This window comes from Astatotilapia calliptera, chromosome 6 (genome assembly GCF_900246225.1).
Source record: "Astatotilapia calliptera chromosome 6, fAstCal1.2, whole genome shotgun sequence".
Classification (NCBI taxonomy): domain Eukaryota; kingdom Metazoa; phylum Chordata; class Actinopteri; order Cichliformes; family Cichlidae; genus Astatotilapia; species Astatotilapia calliptera.
This window is the reverse complement of record NC_039307.1, coordinates 8,461,005-8,477,928: the sequence shown is the minus strand read 5'-3', so window position 1 is coordinate 8,477,928 and position 16,924 is coordinate 8,461,005.

Genomic DNA, 16,924 nt, shown 5'->3' with positions numbered 1-16,924 from the left:
TGGGCTCTCCCTTAGAGATAGGGTGAAGATCTTGGTCATTTGGAAGGAACTTGGAGTATAGCCTCTACTTCCACCTCAAAGCCACTTAAGTTGGCTTTAGTGTTGATTGTTTCACATCGTTTGTTCCTCTTTTGAGGATTCTACTCCGACTTCTGATTAGGACGCCGCCTCCTAGGTGAGGTGCTTTGGACAAACCCAGGAAACGGTGGAGAGATTATATCTTTGGCTGGCTTGGGAACACTTTGGGATGCCCTTGGTTGAGGTGTAAGAGGTGACTGAGGAGAGAGAGGTCTGAGCTTCTTTGCTTAAATTGGTGTTCCCACAACCCAAAACCAGATAAGCATCAGAAACTAGATGATGGATATTATCGTGTTGTCTCATTGTTCATCTGATTTGGCCCGTAAAATGTTTTTTCTTTTTCTCTTTCAGTGTTTTAAAAGCAAGTCTTTGAATGCATTGCATTTGCATTGCAGTTGCACAGAAATATAATACACAGTACATCACACTTACATTTTTAAAATTTTATCAAAATTAATGCTAGGCAGGGAGCTAAATCAATAAATCTTACACAGACATTTGTGAACGATGCTTTCAAGCAATTACCCGGTGGAGCTTTATGTGAGAAAACACACGTGTGATGAAAATTTAAAAAGCTCTATGAAAGTCTGTATAATATCCAGTTGAGCCAATGTGTGAACAGGTCCAATGGATTCACAGCAAGGAGTGTGACTGGGAGGATTGGGCACTGTGTCCTGCCTCCTCCCACTCCACTCAGGCCGTTCCCTTGCTTGAACTTGCTTGAAGGCATCTGACACTGACTGTGTCCTACTGTCTTTATGCCACAAAATGTCACACAATGTCAAAACCTGATTCACTCAATATTATCCAGACTTAATGTGCGACACAAGGATGCTGTTTTACACACGGTATACAACTGCTATTTTTTACTATACTGTGATACGTATGCACGTTTTGCTGATAGGGCTTCTAACCTGATTTTTAAATAAAAAATCTTTACCTGAAATAGAGCAGTATGTTATATGCTATCACCTCTATGTAGTGATTATATTTCCTATTTTTCCTACAGGCTCCATTACCTATAAATGCAGTCTTGTCCTTGCGCTGACACAATTCAACCCATTGCAGAAACCTTGTAAGTAAGAGTGTCTCACATCGCTTGTTCCTCCAGCCTTTTGAGGATTCTCCTCCATCTCCTGTTTCCTTTCTTCCTCCTAGGGCCTACCAGTCTTTCAGTCCTAACTGCTCTCCAGGATCACCAGCCAGCCAGTCATGATGAATGTGGGACAGGGTCTAGCCCAGGCTCCTGCCATTACCCTGTGACAATTTATTACCCTTTATCTGTAGGCGCAATTAACCCAGGCCCAGGAAATAGGGACTTATCAGTCCTTCATTACTAGGGCCTGCCCATGTCCCCATCCTTCTCTGTCACCTGACACACACACACAGACACGCTCACACACACACACACACGCACCTCTCAGCCTGTGCGGGCTTTAAGTTTCCCTTTTTAGTATGACTGGATTTTTCTTGTACAATCTCCATTACTCACATAGACTCTGTCTCTCTCACACTCCCTTAAACCCTGTATCTTTTACACGTCCTTTGTTTTCTATAACTCCCCCACACTGACATTTTCCCTTTTTTTAGATTTTTTTTTTTCTCAAGAAGCATAATGAGTGCCCAGAGTGATATTGCAGGGCTGGTATTCTGATCTTTGTGTTCTAATCCATTACAAATGTGAACTCGCATTTGGCACAAAATAGAAGAGAAAAAGAAAAAGGCTCTACTGTGGACAGTTTACTACTGAGGCAAAAGAGTCTGTGAAAGTAAGTGATGGTGTGTAGTGAGAATTATCCAGAATAATGGAGACATTGTTTCTGAAAACAGTTGTCCCTGTGGATTCTTTTATCCAATGTGGTGAGCATTAGAAATGAAACTCGCTTCAGTTGTACTGTAAGGGCAGAAATGTCCAAATAACATATTTGCATGTCTAGATACCATTAGAAGTACAGCCAGAAGCAAAAGAGTTTCATTTTGCATTTATGAGGCAGTCTAATTTATGTTTTTTAAAGCTAAGCTCAAGTAAAGCTGTGGTGGAAGCTGTGAACACTAAATTGATATAAAATAGCTAAAACAGTGACTTACCTAACACGCAGTTTCTTGTTTCTACATCCAGTAAATACAAAATAACATTTACAGACAACCAGAACAATGAGGCCAAAGATCCTGTAGGCTGCTGATAAGAATGAAAAACATAATTCGGTTTGGGTTCATCAGTACAAGAAAGCACCTTTTCGTATTACATATTTCAACTGTCGTCATCCTAAACATACTAATTGGATCTACTTCATCAGGACCGTGGGTTTAGTTTCGCTGGCAGTGAAATCAACTATAGAAAACCTCTCCTGTCACCAGAATCTCACTCAGACATCTCTACATCTTGACTTGTGCAAGGAAAAATGTGACGTCACCTTTTTGCAACAGAGCTCCACCCGCTCCAAACCAATCTGCGCTTAAACAAAAGGACAAATATACAAATCTCTCATATAAAATCAACACTTTGTCAGAAAAATAGCTGATAAATGAAGCCAGTGAAGGAATGCCAAAAAGCTAATGTTCCTCTACCAGTCACTCGAGGGTTGCTCATAAATTAAATCAGTCTCTGCAGACACCCATGTTAAAATGCCCAATTATACAGTGGAAATAAACATGTTTACAGCCTTTTACAAAATAAAGATTTTAGCATATCAGTAATCATGATAATAGTTTATATAATTCACTCATTTAAATTGTATTACCTTAAAGTTATCTGTGATTAATGAAGTGGCTGCTTAGAGTGACAAAGCAGGTTCTGACCTAGATGGTTATAGCCTCTACCTATTGGAGCACTTGTAAAAATCCTCTTACAAAAAAGTTATTTGTACTAACCGTGAGAAAAGTCTGCTTTCTTAGGGAGTGTAATTCTTGCTTTACTGTAATACATTAGCATTATTTGGCAGGTATTCCCTGGGTGTACTTTGCTAACCAAACTTGCTTGCATTAACCAATAAATTAGCATTTACCTTCCAGTACAAAGATCATCTCTCTTCTGGCTTAAAAAACTGCTTTAATGGCTTAGATTTAAAGCTGTGGCAAGAAGCCAGGTGCAGTTTATTGTTTATTGCATATGCATTACACAGAAAGAAGTTGAAATATGCATACATGGCCTTTAAGGTGATAAAAAAAAAAGAATACCCTACATAATGATATTTAAAAAAAATTACCACATAGCAGAAGCAGAAGCTACAAGAGCCCCTTTGCATGATTGATAGGGCTAGTCCGCTCGCATTAACCATGCATGTCAAGGTGATATCATCCTACTGCGCATTCAGGCATTAGACAATAGCCTGCTACAGTTTGTACAGCACAAACCAGGTTGTTATTCTGGCTGACTCAAAGCTAATCAGTGCCAGCGTATGAGTGACTGCTGCTGGCACCAATAACTGAGCACTACTGACATTTTAGACTGCACTGCCGCACTGCAAAATGGAGGGACGTATAAAAAGCCACAGTCAATCAGTTCGGAGATGAGCCAGCTCTCCTGCAGACCAGAGCAGGCTTCGCTGGAAGCTCGGGGCCTCTGTAGTCACATAAACTATTGCTTGTAAATATTATATAAGAGCATGAAGTAACTAATGAATGTGGGTCCTGTCCAGTTTGCCAGGAGCGGGAGGATGATGACAGCAAGGCTTAACAATACGGCCATTTAGCAGAGCTGTTATGCATTGGCGTGTGTGGGTGAGAGCTTGGGAGGTGTTCTTCATTTGCAGCTTTAAGCGCCTATAAAGTGGACAAAACTAAATATATGCGTTACATAAACAAGTTATAGTTAATGATTTATAAATCCACCTCTCCTCTGGTTCCTAACTCAAAATGTCTCCTGGTCCTTTTTAAAATTTCCAGCAGCTCCATTATAAAGCATTGGGGTTGACTGTGTGCGTGTGTGTGCATTGACTTACATCAGAGCCACAATGATATGTTCTGAGATTGTTAACTTTCCCTCTAACACAGGGCAGGGAGGGGGTGATAGAAAAGCTGGATCCATCCAAAAGCTGGGAGCTGTGGGAGCTGAGTCAGAAAACACAGATTTATTTGAGGCAAAGAAGGATCAGAAAAGCCAACACTCCAGCTGCCAAATCATAATAACATACACATAGTCCTAGATGCACACCCTCTGCATCTTATATTCAAGTGCTTGGTATACAAAATGAAGATTTCAGAGAACAGATTCTCCAAAAACGGTAAAATGCATCCACCTGTAGTCTCAAATTAAACAGAACTGCTGCCTTAAAGGAATCTTTTCAATAAGCCTCCTACTCTCTGTGGGCTGCAGTTAGAGACAGAGAAGGATCTAAGAGAGCAGTCAGTCAGTCACTTTGGGATGAAAGGATGATTTCAGCAAGGAAAAATAGTGAACTCCAAAAGGATCTGGAGCAGCAGCAGCAGCAGCTTGTTATTCTAATAGAGATGTTTCCTCAAAGATGTACTTTGCGAGATGTAACGTCAGAAAAATATCTCAAATGTCATCATGAAATGAGCAGAATCAATACATGAAACTCCCCTTGTGGAAACAGCTTTCATAACAGAACGCTCTTCCTTTCGAAGAGCTTTGGAAATCTGGTAAATTGACAAACACATGAAGAGAACAAGAGCTCATGCCTCCCTCTCCCAGAGGCACACCGCTAAAACTACAACAACGCATGTGTTCCTGATGGTAGCAGCCATCGACGCATGCTGGAGGTAACATGCCCAAACGAATGTCCGCTGGCAGCCACTGCATCCTTTATAACTTACAAGCTGCATCTTTAAGCAAAGATTAGCTTAAGGATTATGGGGCTGGAGGCTTTTAGCTCCACAAGAGTGCTCGATCTCTTTCCTCTGAGAGTTATCCTCCCTCGCTTTTCACTCATCCTTTATACTCATTAAACAGAAAAGAAATGTGTGATCGAGCAAAATGGCAGGGAAGGAGAGAAAGACAGAGGGAGAGAGTGAAAGAGAGAGAATTAGATTCTCTGACACCCCGCTAATTGAGCGATCTCCTCTGTGCTCGGCCCATCCTGCCAAGTTTTAATTAGCAACTAATCAAATCAATATGGAGGCTGCCAGGCGAAGGGGAAGGCACCTAGATGGAGGGATGGTTGCATGGATCACAGCTGCATCTGACCTTTGCACCTGGGTTTAGTTTGCAAGGCTGCAAGTGATGGAAGAGGGTGGTAGTGGTACTGATACTGGATTCGTCTCTGTGAGAGAAGGGTGGAGCAGTTCAGAGACAGGCAAAATTACAATGTCTGGCATTACCCAGCTGCTTAAGATAACTGAACAGAAGGATAAAAGCCGGTATTCACAATGATATGTTGTGTTACATGAGAGGAAATTCGTGGAGTCAGAGTCCCCCTTTGATTGTAGCTGTGTTAGTCGTAACGTAGTTGTAGTTGTAATGAAAGCACAAATGCTATTTTTACATCTGCTCTACAAATCTGTGCGAACAAATTTGCAAATTCATTAGGCAATTTTTACATGAATGGATCACACATAGACGCACCTCCTGCCTTCCTTTGGGCACACCTGCCCTTCAACAAACTCTTGAAAAGTGTTAATTACAGAGAAACTTGATGTGATGTGTTGTGCCATCTTCAGAGACATCTACATAAGCTGGAGATGAGAGGCAGAGCCACTTCTGCTCTCTCATCTGCCTCAGGAAGCTGTCAACACATCCTGACCTCCCCTGGAGGCGGCCAGCTGGGTCTGACGTCTTCTGGAGCCCGGGGGGGCCCATGGCTCCTCCAGCTGCCACCTCTCTCTTTCTCTTTCTGTCAAACACACACTAAATACATAAATACACACATAAAAACACAAACATTCACATATTTAGAGCATCACAAATGTCCTTCCGGTTTTAAGTTAAGTGTACAGTGGGCCCTCAGACCACAATTGTTCTTCAGTAGCATCAAAGTCAAAGTAGACATTGGCTTTTACTGGCCAACAACATCTATATATTTATTTTTCTGCAAGGAAGGAATAATGTAAGTGGGAAGTGAGATCATTTCCCAAAGTCCTTGGTATTGAGAAGTCATTAATGGCAAGCCAGAACCACATTAAATAACCATCATTGAAAAAATAAGCAGAAATAGCCTCTGAAAGCCGTGCTCTGAGTGGTTAAAGACAGAGTACATTAAACTAAAGTCAAAAAACAGTATTTGCATATTACTTTTGATGAATATATATTTTATTATAACTTTTCTTAAATGCCAAAACTGCACAATATCTAAAGAATATGCTGAAAAGTGAAAAACTTTTTATTAATTTCACTGCCTTTCTAAATAAGGTCACGACTTCCCTAAAAGTCTTAAATCTCCAGATTGCTTCAGAGAATGTTGAGAGCATTAAGATATTTGGAAAAATTTCTTGGCATCAACAAGGCTCTGTTTTTTTCAATAGGTATTCCAGTAATCTTTGCAAAGTACATACTCATGTTCAGGGGGCATGAGGGGAAAAAAAAGATTTTGTTTGTGAAATGTCAAATACACAACCCCAAAGAAAATGATTCACCACCTCTGAATAATAAACCTACTGAGATGTTGGAGCAGTGACAACACAGAAAATGCCCTTCAAGTATATGAATGTAAAGAATATAGGGATTTTTTTTACAAAACAGAAATAATACGCCAATCTTCTGCTACAATTTCATGGTTATAAATTCAAGTATTGCGTGAAATACTGAAATAGAGACAAGATGGGTTGTGAAATGAGTGTTTGCAGCTACCGAAGGGACATGCATGAAATATGTTGCGGATGTTCATGTTTCTCATGCTAGCAAATGCTGTAGATTAGTGAACTTTTTCTGTAGTGCAGTCATCAGGTCAAAAAGTCTATTTGACACCAAGAACGTTTTGGCCAAGTTAAAGACTTTCACTTTATTTTTTGCCTTTCCTCATCTACAGATACTTACCAAAGCAAAAAAGATTTACATAGTCTGTAGATAATTTATGGTGTTGTTCATGTGGACACCTGGTGCTTTACTTTAGACTTAGTTCCTCCTACGCCGAGCGGCGCATCGGGCAGCTAGTGATCTCCATCGATGTCGGTCAGCAGCGACTGCTTCAGCTTCGTCCCAGGCAAGGACACCTGGTGCTAACATCATATTATCAAAATGCATTTAAACTAGTAATAATCACCGATTTTTTGTTAAATCGGTGTGTTTTGCAACTTAGCAAATGTTAGTAAGCTGACACCCAGATTCTGAACATTATAACAGTTAAGAAATGTGCATACATGACATAACGATGGATTAAATAAACCTCTGCATTCTTTATTTTCATTGTGTCTTAAAGTATTGATTGAGTGATAATTTCAGTGCACATAAAACCCTCTTTGTTTTAAAATACAAGTTGGCTAACAGTCCTCAAAATGGCAAACCTGTAACATCACTTAAACCGAGTTATATGTTTGCCAGTTCGCAAACATGTGGCCCTGTTGAAGTGATAACCACTTGTGTGCAGGTTATCAGTTATAATGACATCAAAGTGTTGTGTGCAAATTGAAATTGTAGCTGTGACGTGGTCATGCTAGGCTAACAGACTTTTTGCTGGCTGGTAAAATGAACTTCAAGCATACAGCAATGCTAACGAAGTACAAAGTGCTCGTTTTGGGAGCTTAATGGATGAAGAACTGATTAAGATGTTCAGTGGGTAAAATGTTTTCTGTATCTGTTGTTTTTAAGTTAATATGAGCTCACTTTAGTGGGTGTAATTCAGGTATACTTGGTCATGACTCAGTCATCTTTTTTAACTCAATAAAGCTACTTTGTTACTTTGTTTAAAATGTAGCAAGCATATAACAAGCACTTCACAAAGCATCGGGCTTTATTTCACTCATTTGCTGTGCAATCGTAGTCACAAATTAATTAGCAAGTTAACTTGTGAGGGCTAGCTCCCTGATTTGAATATTTGTCCCTAAACACTAGTGTTCACACAAAAGGTTGCAATAGTTTACAAACACAGACATGTTGCTGAAATGTTCATTGTGTGCTTCAGGTACAAGAACATGAACATTCATGGATATTCAGGTTTAATTCACTGTGCTTCCGTTTCCATTCATTTTCTGCAAATGCAATAACATCTATCACACTGTACTTTACAGTAAGCTGCTTCCTTGGTTAAGGAAGCAGAATAAATCACCCTACATCTATAATGTATAACCTCTGTAAACACTTTCCTACTAGGTTTATCATCTCAGTTGCTACTTTCTCTTTTTTTACAGAATGATGTACACTTTTAAAATTATGGTCCCATTTAAAATAAAATAGCTGACGCAGAAGGGTGAGGGCGGGGCTACACTGTAATTGTCACTGCCTTATAGGTAAGATAAGATAAGATAAGATAAGATAAGACTTGATCCCACAACGGGAAATTTTTTGCGTCACCTCAGCTCAGGTACAGATATCAGAAAGAAATACAAAAATACAAATAAGTACAATCAGTGAAAAAAAGTAAGATAATACACTATATACAATGGTAGCATACACAGTATGTGATTATGGATATGGCTGGAAATATGGAAGACATAAACTATATAGCTTGATATGACTATTGTACCACTACTATTCCTATTTATAGACATGTACACACACACACACACATGTACACACTAAACATACATATGTATACATACATATATACCTGCACATGTCCATACACATGGAAGGCCCATTATGTATGAAGTGGTGACCGTGGATGTTCACAGTGTCCAGTGACTTATGACATCGTGATTGAGGAGTTATAGAGTCTAACTGCTGTTGGGATGAATGATCTGCGAAAGTGCTCCTTCCTGCAGTGAGGGTGTTTCAGTCTCTGACTAAAGGAGCTGCTCAGCCCACTCACATACTCATGCAGTGGGTGATGTGGGTTGTTCATGATGGATGTCAGCTTTACTAGCATCCTCCTCTCGCCAACCACCTCCACAGACTCCAGGGGACATCCCAGCACGGCGCTAGACCTCCGCACCAGTTTGTCAATGCTGCTCCTGTCCCTGTCCGTGCATCCACTCCCCCAGCAGGCCACTGCATAGGAAAGGGCAGATGCTACCACAGTGTCATAGAATGTCCTTAACAGAGTCCTGCAGACTCCGAAGGACCTCAGTCTCCTCAGTAGGTGGAGTCGACTCTGGCCCTTCTTATACAGGATGTCTGTATTTGTAGTCCAGTCCAGTTTATTGTTGAGGTGAACACCCAGGTACTTATAAGAGTCCACTATCTCAATGTCTTTCCCTTAGATGTTCACCGGTGTTGTAGGGGGTGACTTCCGCCTGAAGTCTATGATCATCTCCTTTGTCTTGCCGGCGTTGATTTGGAGCACGTTGGTCTCACACCAGCCAACAAAGTCACTGATGACCCCCCTGAATTCCTGATCATTCCCGTCTGATACGCATCCAATGATGGCTGTATCATCTGAGAACTTCTGTAGATGGCAATCGTCTGAATTATAACAGAAGTCTGAAGTGTAAAGGCTGAACAGGAAAGGTGAGAGAACCGTGCCCTGTGCTGCCCCCGTGCTGCAGATTACCACCTCGGACACACAGGTAGATAAAGCACCCTTAGTTTTTCAGTCAGATTCACTCCTAACTCAGACCAAAATACAAAAAAATCATGGCTTTAAGATGGGACTTCATGACCTTAACCTGGTAGCAAATAAGAGTCACTAGCAATATAACACCTTCAGTATTAAATTAAAAAGCAGTTTCTCAATAAAACAAGGTTAAATGAAAGAACAATTAAGATTAACTTAAAACAACATTAAAAAATACACATACACAAAATCTTTCTTCTTTTTTAATTCTTTAAAATAATAAATAACCTGCTCACAAAGGCTCACTACAAAAGCTACAAACAATTTTGTTTTTGTTTAGCTTTTAGTCCTTGCCCAGTAAAGTAATATAATAAGTATGCCTTAAGTTACATTACACTCTCACTCACTGTTAATTAATCAGGACTAAAGAGTAATCGTTCTTATGTGATGATTTATTGCAGGGCATACTGTAGTCTACATCAGTCACATAAGAGGCCAACTGCACTGTAATGCTGAAGGTGATCTATATAGCGGACAAATGAGAGGCCTAATTAATAAAGGCAGCCAGCTCACCGGCACCTCTTGGCCTCCCTGCTATTATATGTACATTAACAGCTTGTGCTCATTGCCTACTAATTAACTATTGCCCAACATGCAGTGAGGGAGGGGTAAAGGCTGCCGTATCGTTTACCTGGACAACCCTGGTGTTCCCCACAGCAGCGACGGCAGCAGCAGTGGGATCCCTAGTGATACGCCTAAGATGGGACCCGGAGGAGCACGTGCCCTTGAGGACAGCCAGGGACTGCAGGACAGAATGGATGGCTGCATTCACAGCCATAAATTCACTGCTTCCTAACTATCTCATTCATCATATGCACACCAGACTCCTCGGCACCGCGAACACACCAACACACACCTCCCACCCACCACTCCTACCTCCCTGGTTTGCCCTAATAAATAAGGCATACAGGCTGAGATAGAGCAGAGAGTGAAAAACATGAGATAAGTGTATCAGCAAAATGACCATATGACAATGCACAGCCCTCTATTTCACCTTGGAATGCATGAATTCATTCAAATTTGGGGAGACAACAGCTCTCCTCTTTCTGTCTCTCTCTCTCTCTTTACATTTTCATATCTTCTTCTCAGCTGGTCACCATTTATTCCAGAATTTCCTCGTGTCTTTGTAGATACGGCATCAGCCTGAGCTGTGTCGGGTGGTGGAATAAATCACATGGCTGGGAGTAGAAGTGCAATACAGAATATGATCTCATGCAACACCAGTATGGTAATGTGTTTGTGATGGTGCAGGAGACACATTGCCTGAGAATGTGTAACCTTATAAACTGAAATCACTTTAATGTTGTTGTTTACTCTGATGCAAAGGGTATTGTCTGCTTTTGATTTTTGGCCTCTGATTCTAATTTTCTTGTTTTTTCTTTTTCCCCACTATAAATGCAGATGGAGGATGTTGTTTCATTCTTTGCAACACCCTTTTTTATTAGATTTTTAGCTGAAACAATCCAACTGAGCTTCGCTGTGTCTTAGAGGAACTCCGATTTAATATGCAGCAGACTTTGCTTCCCACCTTGTGTTTGAATCTCGATCCCAAAAGGTATATATAAAATGTATAAATTCATAAAAGTGTCTTAATTGAGTTTTGCACATCCATTTTTCCTTTCTAATCATCTTTGTTTTTCTCCCTCATTTCACTGTGACCAGCAAAGTGATTTATGGCAGCAGAAGACATTGTAAGGCTGAGTAAAAAGAAATTTATCTCTTTTGACTGAATCCACATTTCATACTTTTAACTGCTATTTCAATATTAATTCTCTTATCTCTGAATCAATCATAATTAGTCTTGCTGCTTGCCAACCAGCTTGGCCTGAATGTAGTATGAGGACCATGACCGGAGGAGGAACGCTCCGCACGAGACATATTTCTACTGCCCCCAAGTGTTCAGGAAGAAAACTGAAAGCACAAAGGAGGCAGAAGCCCAGCTGGTATTAAACACACTGACACCATCTCTGAAAACTGATGCTATAGCAAGCAGCTAATAAGTTTCCAGACTCCAGTGGTTAGTCTCTCATTTTGCTGTGATAATGGATGTGATGTTTGCACAAGAAGCTCTGTGTCCACTGTAAAATCCTTCGCTCTTGCCAGGAATTTGCAGCAATGAATTGCTGCGCTCGACCTCTATCGCCATCGCACTCGGAAAGAACACTGAGGGACCAGATCATTTCACTTCACAGAAGTCTCATTTCTCGGCCCAAGTTGCAGAGAGAATTACTTGAGGCGATGGAGACTTTGTCTACATAATGATAGAGGTTAGCGAGGAGCACAAAAATCAATACGGACAGAACAGCACACAACCCCATTGAACTCCTTGAGAAAAAGCAGGCTGTTAGAATTCTCGCCATTACACTAATGTTATTATTTCACACGTGGGTTTGGTTTCACACAGAGACTGTAGAGCAACATGCTTTGTTTTACGGAAGAGGATTAGGGCCACTGGGGGGAATAAAGTGGGCACGTCTTTTTTTCCCCTTCTTTTCTTGAATTCTGAGATTAAAAGTCAGAATTCTGACTTTTTTCTCAGAATTCTGAAAAAAAAAAATTGATGAAAAAAAAATCAGAATTCTCACTTTAATCTCAGAATTCTCACTTTAATCTCAGAATTCTGAGATTAAAGTCAGAATTCTGACTTTTTTCTCAGATTTTTTTTCCAGTGGCCCTAATCCTCTTCCGTATTGTTTTGATGCCCCGTCCTTTCAGACTTTATGAATGACCCCACCACAGTATACAACCCCTGGTAAAAATGATGGAACGACCACACTTGGATAAATCGCGTGTATGCCACAAAACTATTTTGTTTCGGTACATGTTTTTTTGTTTTGTTTAATAGCACTTCATTAAAAAATACCTCAAACCTCAAATAAAACCATTTTACTTAACGATAGATATTATCCTCCAGATCAAGTGGAGACAAACATTTTGAAATCATCAACAAAAACATCACAATTAGTACTTTATTGCAGCCTTTATGACAGCCTGGATTATCCCAGGCATGAACTCTATGAATGATAAACAATATTTTCCATCAAGCTGGTTCCAGCTTGTAAATAGCAGCTGACAGATCAGCTTTGCAGAATGGACCATTGTCATGCACATTTTTTTGGTTTCTACCATAAATTTTAATTGGATTGAGATCTGGACTGCTTTAAAACTCTGCTCTATTAAGAATGCATTAATACCCTGAAAATGACTTCACGATGGCCAAACTCACTTTCTATCAATAGAATCTTAGAGAGTCCAAGACTTCTGGGTAAATTTGTGCATTTAAAGCTAAGGTCCACCTGTCCCTTACCTGATATGCAACCCCATATCATAAATGAGTGAGACAGTATGCTTGTTTCTTTCAGGCAGACATAAAAAAATCCAGTATCATGTTCTTGGCCAATGCAGATTCACGATCCCTCAGTGAAGATCAATTTCATTCAATCATCCACAGTCCACGATCACTGCTCTTTAGTCCACAGGACCTGTTTTGGGGGGTTTTCTTGTTAAGGTGTTAGTGGTGGCTTTCCTTTGGTTTATCTATGTGTAAATCCCTTTCGATTCAGCCCATTTGCTACAGATCTATCACAAACATTGACTCCTGTTTCTTCCCATTTGCGTTTATTGTGCATTTTCCATTTTCCAGTCATTGCTTTGTGTTTTCTGTCCTGGTGATCTGATATGTGATCTACCCCTATGTTTTCTTTTTATAACTTCCTCCTTTGTTTGCCATTTTTCTAAAATTTAAGAAGAGCTGATTAGGAACGACCAAATTCTTTGTAATAACATTTATCACACTTCACTTTACAGTACAGTTGTTTCCTCTCTTGCTGGTGCTTCCTTTCAATCAGATTGGTGCAACAGGTCATTAAGGTCTGTGTTTTACATATTTAGATTTGTGCATGAATTTGTTTTAGAAATGCAGATTACAAGTAAAAAATCTAATGTTAAGTTACTAATATATTTACTTTTATTTATTTTTTCATATCTGTCATTTATTTGTTAGAAAGTTTTTAAAAAATCTAATAAACATTCTGCAAATGCGATAATATTATATAAATAAATATTTAAAAAGTAAATCTTTTTAAAAAAAAATCTCCAAATGAAAATCATCTACAAGAGGCTTAAATTTCAAACAACTCTCACTTTGTCCCGGATTAGCTGCTCTACTGTTTTTAATCCAAAGAGCAGACTAGTGAGCACTGAAATTCACCACAGGAAACTCTGGCAACTGTTGAATTCTGCATCACATCAAAGAGCACTTAAAGATAAGGCGACATCCAAAAGTTCAAGCTGAATCAGAAGCAGGCCTCTTAGCAGTTTAGCAGACTGTAGCACACTGGTGAATCCACCAAGGAGTGTCTCAGAAAGAAATAATGAAATGGCCTAGTTAAGAAAAGAAGCCTACATTTTTAATCCCAAGGAAATATTGTGGAGGGATTTCAGATGGCCAGAATCTCCTCTTATGTGCTGAGAAACATCTCTGTGGTGGACACACACACACACACACACACACACACACACACACACACACACACACACACACACACACACACACACAAGGACTTGCTTGTGCTAAAGGTGTGCTATGTTAGCCTCCACAGAACAACATTACAACATTTTTGTGTAATTGAATTTTCCTTATATAGCAGCTTTAAACGCGAGCACTGCATTAATGACTCATTCTGGGTCGTACTTATTTTTCACAGTTGTGACTCAATTTACTCATTTGTACTTTGGTCTAACAGCAGGTAAAATAGTTTCGTTTATGGTAAAGTTTATTTTTTTTAATTTTACACAGTTTCTATAGTAAGAAGTTTGAGGGAAAATCCTCAGTACATAAGCATGTCATCACGCTTTCACAAAAACAATATTTTGTATCTAATACATTCAACAAAGGCTCACAGAGACACAACCTAGTTGCACTTACATTGCCTCTGGCTCTTTCTATCAAAGCAGGCCAAACAGCAGACTTTTTATTACGGTATTAATGTATTCTATTTGTTTAGAGAGCTGCACATCTTCACTTCTCCTCTGCTGCAGTTCTCTAAAGCCTTTGGGGACATCTCAGGGATCCAGCTGACATATGGTGAAGACAGGAGAAACATGTTGGAGGCTGCCAGGATGTGGACCCCAATCCCCAGATGTACAGTGACATATTGTCTTCAAACAGACCGTCTCTATGGCAGAAACACTGAGAAAGACGGAGAAAGACTTTTCTAACCGCGGGTGTTTTCTCCCCCAAGCCATTTTCAGTTTGAAAGAGCCCAGGCACTTAATTCTCTTCTTGCTGTTTCAAGGGGTTGCAGCTACTCCTACGGATCATCTGAGGGGCTAAAACGGGTTTATAATTACCATGAAATATTAGTAAATTGCTTAGTTATGTTAAAAATACAGGATGCCATACTCACATTACAACAAACCAGCAAACTGACTCAGCAGAAAGAATCTGGGCTTTGTCATTGACTTTTAAAGACAAATTAATAAACTGCCATAATCTTAACAGCCTGTAGTTGGATTTTACAGCGAGGGGGCTACAAAAAGTAACACATTGTGTGTGTGTGTGTGTGTGTGTGTGTGTGTGGGGGGGGGGGGGTTATGGGCTAATTGCAGGATTTGGTGAAACCAAGTAATGTAAGAGGGGGTCCTAAAAGTAGCCCCAAGAGATTACTATGTAACGTCTCGATATAGAAATGACCAAGCCTGAACTGGTTATGACCACTTAGCTTTAGTGCATTAATTATAGCACCCGCAATAAACTGGGGTTTATAGGAAAGGGTGTTTAAATAGCACATAACACGTAATTAGAGGTGTTTTCAGTTTATCATCCTTTTTTAAAATTATGCAAATCCCAACAAAGTGTACTGAGTAATAAACAATTTGTGCTAGCAAATATTATTTAAATGTTAACACAAGTTGTTAATTACAATGAAAATGTGCAGATAGTTCTTACAGAGCTTTTCTGAAAGTGAAACCGGTTTTACTTAATTTTGAATTACTTTTATAACTTTCTGGGAAATGATTGTAATTCTTATGGTATTTCATTTTTTATTATTTTTGTAACAAATTTAACTTTATTATCAATTTGCATATTGCAAGTGCATGGCCAATGAAATACAGTAGCTTATACCTGTAGCCAAAAAAAAAAAGGGAAAAACAGCATTTATTGCTTATTCTTTTAAACGGGTATGCAAATGCCAGAAATCCATAGTGAGCAAGGAATAGGTTTTAAAATTTTTACTAAGTCTGTTCCCAGGGGAGCAAATTTCCCTGAAGCCCTGATGATTTATTCAAGTGCTCTTTTAGAAATTGTTTTAAATGTATTTCTGTATGATTAGAAAGTTGTGTTTAAGCAGAAGACATGGGAGAGGAAGGCATCTGAGGTGGCAAAGCTCTCAGACTGAATTCATAATTGCAACATGACCAGTGTCTTTCATCAGCTCACACTGGATGCTGCCCTGTGGCATAATTGGTTCTGCCTTTGAGTCTGTGTAATATCACATTTTTTGCAAGCCATCCAAACAGTTCAACTTCTTAAGTTATACCTTTCCATCTCATCTTTGCACATTTTGCCTGATGTCCCCAACCTTTAAAACATGGGCCAGCTCAAGTTTGTTTCCCCCCCCCCCATTTTACAAGATAGCAGTTAAGTGCTGTGAACCCATGAGGTATTCAGTTTGTGTGCTCTTCGCGCACAAGAAGCACTTGAACAGAACTGTTGCATTAGCAGGCCTGTTACCTTGTCTCTTCAGTGTCTTATGCAAGGTCAGCAGCCATACTCAAAGAGGATGGGGACGAGACCAAATACACAAAGGATTCCTAGGAAAAGTCTCAGTGTGTGCAAAGGCAAAAGGAGGGGGGCTGTTTTTCCCCCTTCAAACAAGTTGTTATATCTATAGCAAAGATTCAGCAGCTTCTAATAGCCATTAGAGGGGGGGGCACATGTACGGCACAGATGTATTTATTTGAGGTTTTTCCTGAGCCCAGACTCAATATCTACCCACTGTCAGCGTATAGCTTTATGGATGAAGTCCTCTAGGGTCTGTTCCCAGGTCACAACAAAATCCAACCACTCGTACTTTGTGTAAATGGTTTCTAGTTGTCTCAATAGGCAGCCACATGCTTTCAGGCGATGCCTGCGGGCAGACTGATCAATAGATCATCACTTTCTCAATTCTCAAACCAATTGGAGCTTTGACCGAGGAACAAACTGGTTGAAAAATTACTTTGTCTTGTCTGCACTG